This window comes from Rattus rattus, chromosome 12, assembly GCF_011064425.1.
Source record: "Rattus rattus isolate New Zealand chromosome 12, Rrattus_CSIRO_v1, whole genome shotgun sequence".
In the NCBI taxonomy this organism is placed as follows: domain Eukaryota; kingdom Metazoa; phylum Chordata; class Mammalia; order Rodentia; family Muridae; genus Rattus; species Rattus rattus.
Genome location: NC_046165.1, coordinates 56,921,235 through 56,931,220, shown reverse-complemented (window position 1 = coordinate 56,931,220; position 9,986 = coordinate 56,921,235). Strand labels below are relative to the sequence as shown.

Below are 9,986 nucleotides of genomic sequence, written 5' to 3'. Positions count from 1 at the left end.
GAAAAAGTAATTTACCCTGGCCCCTAGGTAGAGCCATGACTTGAACTCAGAGCAGCCGCACTACTGTGCCTCCATGTTGAACTTCTGTGCTTCGGGCTTCCCACAAGAGACATCCGTCAGAGTGTTGCTGATGCTTTAGGACGAGTTCACGGCCTTCAGTGATCATCTGTCTCCCCTCTGTCCTGCTCTCTTCTACCACAAAATGGAATTGAACATTTCTCTCAGGCGTGGTGTCAGATTAATTTTCAGTTGAGGCCACGTTAAGCCGGTGGCTGCCAAATCCTCCTGAATGACAAGGACTCATTGAGCAGCACAGCTAAGGTAAGGCTTCCCTCTCAGAAGGCACAGCCTGCCATCAGCCCTCTCAGGCTTCCTCCTCACAGCTCATCTATAAACCTTCACCCGAGACAAGAAAACTGCCTCAAGAGACCACCAGCAAAAAGCAGCTCTGGTTATATACTGAGTTTCGGAATTCACTCATCACGTTTTGTGGCTCTTTAGGTCCCCATGGCTTCTGTGGAATGTGCTCGAGGTGGGCAACCAGAGCAGGGCAAATATCAGTTGAAGGCTGTAAATAACCCCCTGTGTTTGAATAGATGTTTTCATTTCATGGTATTTTTACTTGTATTATTCCAGCCCATTCCCAAGGAGAGAAGTCTTCTGTTTCTATTCCTCTCTACCTTTACCTCACCACAATCTTTTGCAGAGAAGAGAAACCAAAATATTTAACGACTTGATCCAAATCCAAAACGGAATGAAATCCCAGACCTCCAAACCCTGCTAAGCACGGAATAAGAGTAATGATCAGCATGGACCTGAGACGAGCATTCTGCAGCCAACCCTGCTGTGCATACTGAAGAATGATTGACGTGTGGGGAGACAGATTGTACCTCCATGGTGAAGATGGTGTAGTCTTCCCCAAACCCCAAGACAAATGCTTTCCCATGATCCCATTGCCCTAACACAGCCTTTAGTCAAGGTCTTGCTTTGAGGAGCTCCTGTCATTTCCAGTATCAGAGAACTTGCCTCCTCCAACTTGCCATCTCTCTGACTTACTGGGATCATTTCTCTTCCATCTTCACAGCCAGAGTCACTCAATAATCACCTCTCTAAAATGGGAACATGGAGCTGATTCATGTTTGTTCAGAATTCTACACAAGACATAGAAGCAACACCAAGGTCACAGTGGGGGACAACATGTTTCTGCCCTCAAGAAAGTTGGGAGATTATATGACCACCAGAGGAGAGCCTTAGGAGACCTGGATATAAAAGCCTTATTCCCAGCCATGCCCTCCAGGAGGGTGATGACCCCTTGCAGCAGACCTGAGACTCTAGTCAGGAATCCAGATCCCAAGAGAATAACAGAAATCGACAGACCAGAGCAGGCCTGAAACCAGTCACCCTTCCTCATGGAGGCAGATGTGCTAGTAAGTGTAGTGGTGTGCAATACGGCCTCCATGGGTGCTCACACCACAGAGGCTCTCTCAAAGAGCTTCCTGGTTCTTGGCCCTTCGTCCTTCCAGCACTGGGGTCTTTAGAGATTGATGGCTGCTCTACTTTTTGTTCTCTCCTGGAAAGACAGAAGTCCAGAGATGTTCAGTCACTTGGCAAGGTCACACAGCTAATTAGCCGCTGAGAGCTGAGATGAAAACCCAAGTCTCTGGACTCTTAATCCACTTCTCTTCCCATGATGGCCTTCTAATTTTTCCTTTGAATGAGATTTAAATTAGAAAAGAAGTGACCTACGACCAGTCCCATGATGACCAGTGCATTTGTCTCCTCAACGCTGCCAGGCATTGCTGTTCTGAGACAGGTTCACTCCTTAATCTATGATTCCTGTGTTTCGTTTTATAAAATGGGGCAGAAGACTTGTCCCAGTTAGTAATAGGATTGCCATTCAATAGCATTTCAGGCTGCTTCTCTATCCATGGCATCCATGAAAGTTTTGTTTTCTCATGACTCTGGAAAGATGAAACAGAGATGCCATCTAGTTGTAGCTATTGTGTGACTTTCTGGGAAAATGCCAAAAAAAAAAAAAAAAAAACCTCCCATCAGGCCAAAGAAACAGTTCATCTAAGGCTAGCTTAGAGCACCACTGAGTTCACTGTGGTTACTTACAGGGCATGAGCAAACCAAAGGCAGATGCATCCCCTAAAAAGTCTCCTTAACCATGGCAACAACTTAAAAGCTGCACCCCAGGAGCTCACCTTATTAGATACAAACAGCTCAGTTATCAGAGAATATCTCTTCTCTCCAGACACTTCCACTGCTTATACAATTTAAGGAGGGGGTATGGCCTTGTGTGTCCTGACAGTTCAGGAACTTCCTGAGATTTGTGAGTTTTGTTTCCTTCCTGAGCCCTTGCATAACGTTTCAATTCAGAGGAATAATTACCAACAAGGCAGGGGTGGGGGTAGGGGTGGGGGTGGAGGCTATCAAAAGCAGGCTCAACTGATCCACTGCCATGGGAGTCATCTTTGAATCTGGCTTTGCCACCTTGACCTGTGGAGTATATCTGTAACTAACTTACCCTGTTTGCCCCAGAGTCTTAGTTTCCCTCACTACTAAATGTTGATGTGAGTCTCTGCCCTGCTAGCTATGATTTTAGGCCTGAGGATTGGTTTTTTTTTTTTTTTTAGAAATAGATATTTGACCACAGTTTTCTTTCCCTGTGGAGCACCTCAGTCTCTGTTGATGAGCTCAGAGAAGCCTGAGGAGCAGCAGCATCCTTGGTGGCTGCAGATCAACAGAGGGCCATCTATCCCCAAAGTACGTGAAGACATTCAGAGATGGATCTCAGCCTTGGCTTTATTCCTATCCTTCCAGAAAAGACCAGAGATCCTGTAGGAAAGGGAAGAGAAGAAATAATAGAAGTTTAGGTTGGCAGATGGATTGTAGGATAGAGCATAGGACAATGGGAAAAGAGATAATTAACACCAAGAACATTTGGTGGAAAAGCTACATGGAAAGCTATTGTATTGAAAGACCCTCAGGTAAAGGAAACTCTCGCTCCAATCCTGAGGACACCCACCACCCCACAAACACACAGGACTCAGTTTTGATGTAAAAACAAGAGGTTTACTCAGGATACCAGTGCACTGGGGCCCCACAAGGTCCTCACACAGGAGGGATGTGAAGAGCCTAGAACAGTCTATATAGTCCCCACAAGGTCACACAGCTTCATTAGCTCAGCTATCGGTGCCAAGGATACCTGACTAGGCAGATGTTTTTGTCCTGGAGTTCCTGGGGCAAGGCCTCAACCATATCAGCGCAGCTATTCCAGTACCAAGGATGTCTGACTTGACAAATGTTTTTTGTCCTGGGGTTCTCAGGACAAGGCCACAGCTATATCATCTGTTCTTGTGCCTGGGTAGCTTCCTGGAGAGTGGGTGGGAATGTGCTTTCTGTACTTTCTGGTCTAACGTCTAGGGCCTAAGCAGAGGCCAACTTAAAATTTTTCATTTTTAAGAAATGGCTGCACTAATGTCAAGCGGGGATCTTTCAGTATAAAGCCAGAGCTCCCATCCCCCACCCTAAAGAACAACAACAGTCTAGGGGTGGAAAAATTAATCTCAAACTGTTGTCGGGTGTGTTCTGAAGAGTCACCAAACAGTATAGATATTGACACGGCTCTTGGTTGCCCACCAGAAGATCTTAACAGGAAGAGTGTGCATAACACTACATACTTTAGCCACAGAACAGAGAAATAAAGTTGGTACAGACTGGGAAGCCTTCTCAATACAGTCGAGCTTTCATAGTACCAGGAAGTGATATCTTCAATAGTTTTGTCCCGCTGTGAACTGTATGAAAACTACAATGATGACCAGTGTGGCACAGATGTTATGGGGAGCAACCAATCAATTTCTGATTGGGGTTAAAACCTGTTCCTCAGGTGAAAACATACGTCTAATACTATAACTCGGCTCAAGAACTCATGGCCAGGGAGCTCACAGGCCTAAGAGGTAAACCTACGACTATTATTTTGATATGTGGGGGTAGTATTGAATTGCCATCTAAATTCATAGCTCTTGGCTCTCATCAGAGAAGTGACTTAGTGCTGTGAATGGCAGTTAGTTCGAAAACTCCCAACTGATCCAACTGTAGTCATACAGAGAGCATGTGTCAAATGAACATGTCAGCCACAAATGGGACATTAACTTCACACCCCTTCTTCCCAAGACTCAGGGACCATCAAAGAAGAGGGGAGCAGAAGAACTGTAAGGACCAGAGGTTGGGGAGAATTGGACTGTGTAACAGAATGGCTTATACTCAAATTCCCAGAAGCTATGGCTGCCTGGACAAAAGTCACACAAGATCAAACTAGTCAATGTTCCAGCGTGGAGTGGGGAGGAGCTCTCAGGTCCCCCTCCTAGTACAGGAAACACTGACACTTGATGGCTTCTGAAGGAGAATCGGTTTTCTTTAAGGTAGTGGCCCTGGAGGCTCGACCACACTCCAAAGGATAGCCACACAGCCGTGAATATGTGGGCTTCACAAATTGCAATCAGTGACTTAGTCATAAAGGAAAAAAGAAGAGGATCATCAAGTCGGGTAAATATGATCAAAAAACCTGTATGCATGTGTAAAATACTCAAAATTTAATAAAATATACTAAAAAAGGAAAAGCTGTTTTAGGTGTGAACTTCAACAGCAACTGATGATATTTTCAGCAGAAAATATCTGTGAATTTGGTAACTGTTGTGTCAATTTCTATCAGGATGTTTTATACGATCTTACCAAAACCCACAGAAACAGATGAGCATGTTAAAAGTTAATTCAGGCTCTTTTCTTTAAAATAATATTTAAGCGTGTGTGTGTGTGTGTGTGTGTGTGTGTGTGTGTGTGTGTGTGTGAATGTATGTCTGCCTGTCTGTCTGTCTTCTGTGAGAGAGGATGTACACACAAGTGCAGGTGACCATGGAGACCAGAGGAAATCTGATCCCCTAACTAGAGTTAAAGGCAGTTATGAGCCATCTAACATAGGTACTGGCAACTGAACTCAGGTTTTCCTGAAGAGCACTATGTGCTCATAATCACTGGGCTCTCTCTCCAAACCCAATTCAGATTCTGGGCTACATGCCCCATAGGAAGAGTATGTCCCCATCTGTTAGGTGACTATTCCTGAGGAGTCAAGAACAAATATCTACTTACTCCTGACAAGAAATCAACAACAGACCAAAGTGTTGGTGCCACCAAAATCCAACTTGGTGAACTAATGAGTTTTACTATGATTACTTATAAGAATATGGGTAAAGGATTACTTACAGGAGCAGAAATGACTCAAAGATAGCTGCAAAACAAAAACTCACTCCAGTGTGAGTGACAGTTCATGAAAGCTGGAAACCTGAAGCACAATGAACAACCTCGGGCAGCTCCAGAGATTGGAGAGTGTCCTTTGTGGCAGCTCAGCTCGCATGAGAGTGACTCTTAGTAATGTTTATTATACACATATTCTTGGAGAAGGAGAAGGCTACTGAATCTATTCTGTTTCAGGGTCTTCCTGGAGTTATTTTGTGTTGTTTACTTCCTGTATTAATGGAGGCTCCCTGCAGGATGAAGTGTTTCAACTACCCCTGGAACATCCTGCTCTTTTACCTCCTGTACTAAAATATTCTGTTGTTTCAATTTCTTTAACATCAGTGATTCTCAACCTTTCTAAGGCTGTGACCCTTTAATACAGTCCCTCATGTCATGGTGACCCCACCCCCAACTATAAAATTATTTTTGTTGCTACTTCATAACTATAATTTTGCTACTGTTATGAATTGAAAACAACTGGTATGAAAACCCTTTGAAAGGGTTGTTCGACATTCACAACAGGGTCATGAGCTACGGGTTGATAATTATTGCCTTATATCCTATACCTGAATATTCCCCTTCAAGATGGAAGATTTTAGCCTCAGAGGAAACTGCTGCAAAGTACTGCTTACTACAGATGTTCAATGTGGCAGCTGCTTACAGCAGGAACTGACAAGGTTTATTTTTTTTTCTTTTTTCTTTTTTTCAGAGCTGGGGACTGAACCCAGGGCCTTGTGCTTGCTAGGCAAGTGCTCTACCACTGAGCTAAATCCCCAACCCCGGAACTCACAAGGTTTATTTAAGGGTATTAAGTCACTAAAATACTTGGAGGCTTGGCCCCATATTCCTCATATCTTGGAACAGTGTGCTGGATTAAGTTTGAGCTTAAAGGCTCTTGAAATCTGATTAGAATCAGGTTTTAAGGATTTGTTTCACGTCTCCATTCCATCCGGCCAGCACTTAGTACCAGAGCATGTTCTGTGGGAAGGAACACCAGTCTGTGGCATTTCATTGGAAAACATCTTTGTGGCCTCAAGTGATTTTTTTTTCACATACTTTTAAATTTACTCAATAAATATTTATTCATCTGCTACTGTGTTCCAGGAATTATTTGAAGTGATGGACAGACTTCTGTACAGCACCTAAACATGTCTGAGAAAGGCAAACGAGTGCAGGCAAATTTAAGTATGCTCATCTGGCCTTCAGGATGCTGGTGGAGAAAAGCTATCCTACGAACCATTGTGCGGTCGGTTGGCTTTTCAAGGCTAAATGCAGCTTGCCAGAAGTAGCCTACAGAACTCTATAGCATGGGAGGAGAAACAGGGACACAGGGGAAGAAAATCATTAAAGAAAGAGAAGCATCTTTCCTTCTACATGGAGCCTCACCGGGGGAAGCAGGTCACTAGGGGTAGACCTTGAAGCTTTATAGTTCTGTCACACTTCCTGTTTGTGCTGCGCTTTTGATTGTGGGTGCAGTGTGACCAGCTAGCCTCCTGCTCCTGCTGTCATGCCTTCCTTTCTTGCTACTATGTCTTTCCTACCCTGACAGACAGACTGTATCCCTCCGGAACTATGAGTCTAGTAAGTCCCTTCTCTCTTAAGTTGTCACAGTATTTTGTCATGGCAAAGAGAAGCTAAGACAGTCTCTTCCTTTTGCATGGTCTGGGACAATTTCTACACCCACCCCTGCCTCCCACACCATAGGTTTTCATCCTCTGTCTTAGAGTCTTACATTTATTATTTTTTATTTTTGTTTTTTGTTATTTTTGCTTGTTGGCTTTTCTATTAAATCTGCTTGCTTGTAGCTATGAAGAGTCCCATCTTCTTTGGTGCCCACTGTTCTAGATTTCTTTAGGGATTTCTACCTATGCCCGTCTGTTCCATCTTGATGGTGGGCTTCATCAGTTCTGTACTCAAGAGTCCCAGGGCTATGGAAAGCCTAGCATGTCTTAGACCACCAGGACACTCAGTGTCATGGGCCCACCAATTCTTCAACTGTCATGTAGCCATTTCAATTCTCACTCTGCCTTCTGGGGCAAGTTTTCCAACACAGGCTGAGCTGTGTCTGCTCAGCATCCTCCTGGGTTGGTGTTCTACACTAAGGTTCTCTACCCACCTCTCCTCTCCTCTCTACCACTCTGCAGTGGCATAAAAGTTTGCAATAGAGCACCGTCCTTTGTTCAAAGCTCTTTCTAGTGATTTAGTGATACATCCTCTCAGGAAACACTACTCGTGCGCCTGTACCTCTGTGAATGTAGGTATGGCCGACAGAGGGGGATGCCAGGTGTCTTTCCCAACTGTTTTTAATCCAGTTTCTTATTTTTATGTATGTGTATTACTTTTGAGACAGGATCTGTGCAGCACTAGTTGGCCTGCAACTCTGTTTGTATACCAAACTGGCCTCAAATTCAGGGATCCACCTGACTGCCTCCTGAGCTCTGGGAATAAAGGTATGTGCCACCATACCCAACCAAAGCTACCAGGACCCCCACCCTACTTTGTGAGACTGGGTCTCTTACTGAGCCTGGATCTCACCAATTGGCTGGACTGGCTGGATAACAGACTCCAGAGATCATCAGTCTCTGCCTCTCCAGCATTAGGGCCCCAGATGTCTGCCGCCATGCCTGGCTTTTACATGGGTCCTAAGGATCTCAAGTCTGGTTTTTCTGCTTGCGTGGCAGGCATTTCCTCCACTGAGCCATCTCCCTAACCTTGTAAATTAAACCTTGCCATGAGTATTTATATAGAGACAAAAACATGTCAGTGGTTTCTACAGTCACTGCGTGTCAGAGCTTATCCCTGCTGACTGTTGGTAATCCCACTGTATGCATCGGGAACCTGAACACAGGTGGCTAGGAGCAGAACTGCATTCCCATCCAGATGCCATCTCTAAATGCTACCCCCTAGCCCCATGACACTATACATAGTCACCTGCTGGGATGGTGCTTTGCTGCAAGGTTCCAGCATGCCGAGCCCATTGGGATATAGACACCATCCCCATGCTCCCTCTTTCTAAGCTAATTCTCAACAGAGTGAACTACTGTCTGTTGCTCATGAGAGACTGTCAAGCTGCCACAGTGACTTCCCAGGAGAAATCCCAGGGAGTCCCACTGACTTGTGTATTGAAAGTGGGGTAAGAGAACATTCCCAGGGAACAAATTTGTAATTGGGAAAGAAAGAAACAACCAAAATGTTCTTTCTAAACTCACATGCCTTGTCATTAAATGTCTCCTGGGGGACAAGGGCAGAGAAACCAGGACAGATTTGGGGAAAGGTTGGTTTAATTCTTTTTATTTCCTCATTACAGAAGTTGACTCGTTCTAAGTCAGTGGAGAGATACCATTGTTAATTGCCAGTACAGACTTGCTCGTCATGGTGTCCCTTCTGCATGTCAGTCTCCAAGAACAAAGTCATAGAGAAGAAGAGATTGCACACTAAGAGAAGACAAAGGTTTCCCAGCCTGGACCATCCTTGTAGGATGGTCCACTGAGGGGCAAGGAAGTGGTAATTGAGAATACTTATTAGGACTTACAAATAATTGTTCCTATGGATTAGAGAAAGGGTTTACTCTTCCCATCTTTCTCACTTAACCATATTTTGAAAAACAGAATGGTGGAGGCAAAGATCAATGGCGAGGAGGAGGGCCACAGCTTTGCCCAGGACCAGAGTTGGAAGGGAGAGCAAGGAACATGCCTGAGAACTCTCTTGTTTTAGAACCACTTCTTGGGATCAGAGAGTTGCCCAATAGATAAAGTTCTTGCTTCAGAAGCAATAATTTGGGGACACCCAGCACCCACAAAAAAAGCTGAGCATTGTTAGTAGATGTTTATAAACCCAGTGCTGGGGGGATAGAACAGAAGAATCTCTGGGACTCACTGGCTGTACTAGTCTAGCCAAATTGGTAGGACCCAAGGTGGACAGTTCTTGAGGAATAACATCTGAAGTTGACCTCTGGCTGCCACATACACATAGGATCACATTCACTCATACATGGTCATTCATATCATACACACACATATCTATCTATCTATCTATCTATCTATCTATCTATCTATCTATTTATCTATCTATCTTCTTACCTAAGCATAAGGACTCACAGTTGTAAGCTCCACTCAAGAGATAGTAGAAGAAAGAATGTCACCAGTTCAAAGCCAGGGCTATGGTGTTAGACTTTTTCCCAATGCTTCCTTCCTAAACAAACAAACAAACATTCCACTTCTTTTCCTAACACCAACAGCAGTCTTCCTGTAGTTCTCAAGCTTGGTTAGAGTTTATATTTGGGGTATTAACTTCTTTATTTCTTAATACATAAAAATTACAAGAAGAAATATCCATCAATTTCCTGCCTCTAGAAGCATTGCAGGGGTGGCTGCTCTGTCACTGTGCATCAGTAGGCGGCAGAGAGGAGAGAGGCTATGTCTACACCCAGTGTTGTGACCTATGAACATCTGAATGATTAGTAGCCTAACATTCCCTGAACAAATGGAGTCTGAGATAATCACCAGTCTGATGCCAGAGGACAGAGAGAGCACCCAGGACGGAGATCAAGCTGGAGACTGGAAGTACCCTGCCTGGGACTGTGAGTCTGGGTGGGGGTTAGCCTGAGATAAAAAGGCCACTTGGGCTGGCAGGGTGAGGAGTTAGCCTGAGATAGACCAGCCACTTGGGTTGGCAGGATGAGGAGTGAA

At 44.5% G+C, this 9,986-nt stretch overlaps 1 non-coding gene across 1 annotated transcript; it reads left to right on the top strand.

Moving 5' to 3' along the window:
* Nucleotides 1-9,639: 9,639 nt before the first annotated feature.
* Nucleotides 9,640-9,770, top strand: LOC116914116. Its single transcript, XR_004389680.1, has one exon. It is a non-coding gene; the product is annotated as a small nucleolar RNA SNORA17 (small nucleolar RNA).
* Nucleotides 9,771-9,986: the final 216 nt, after the last annotated feature.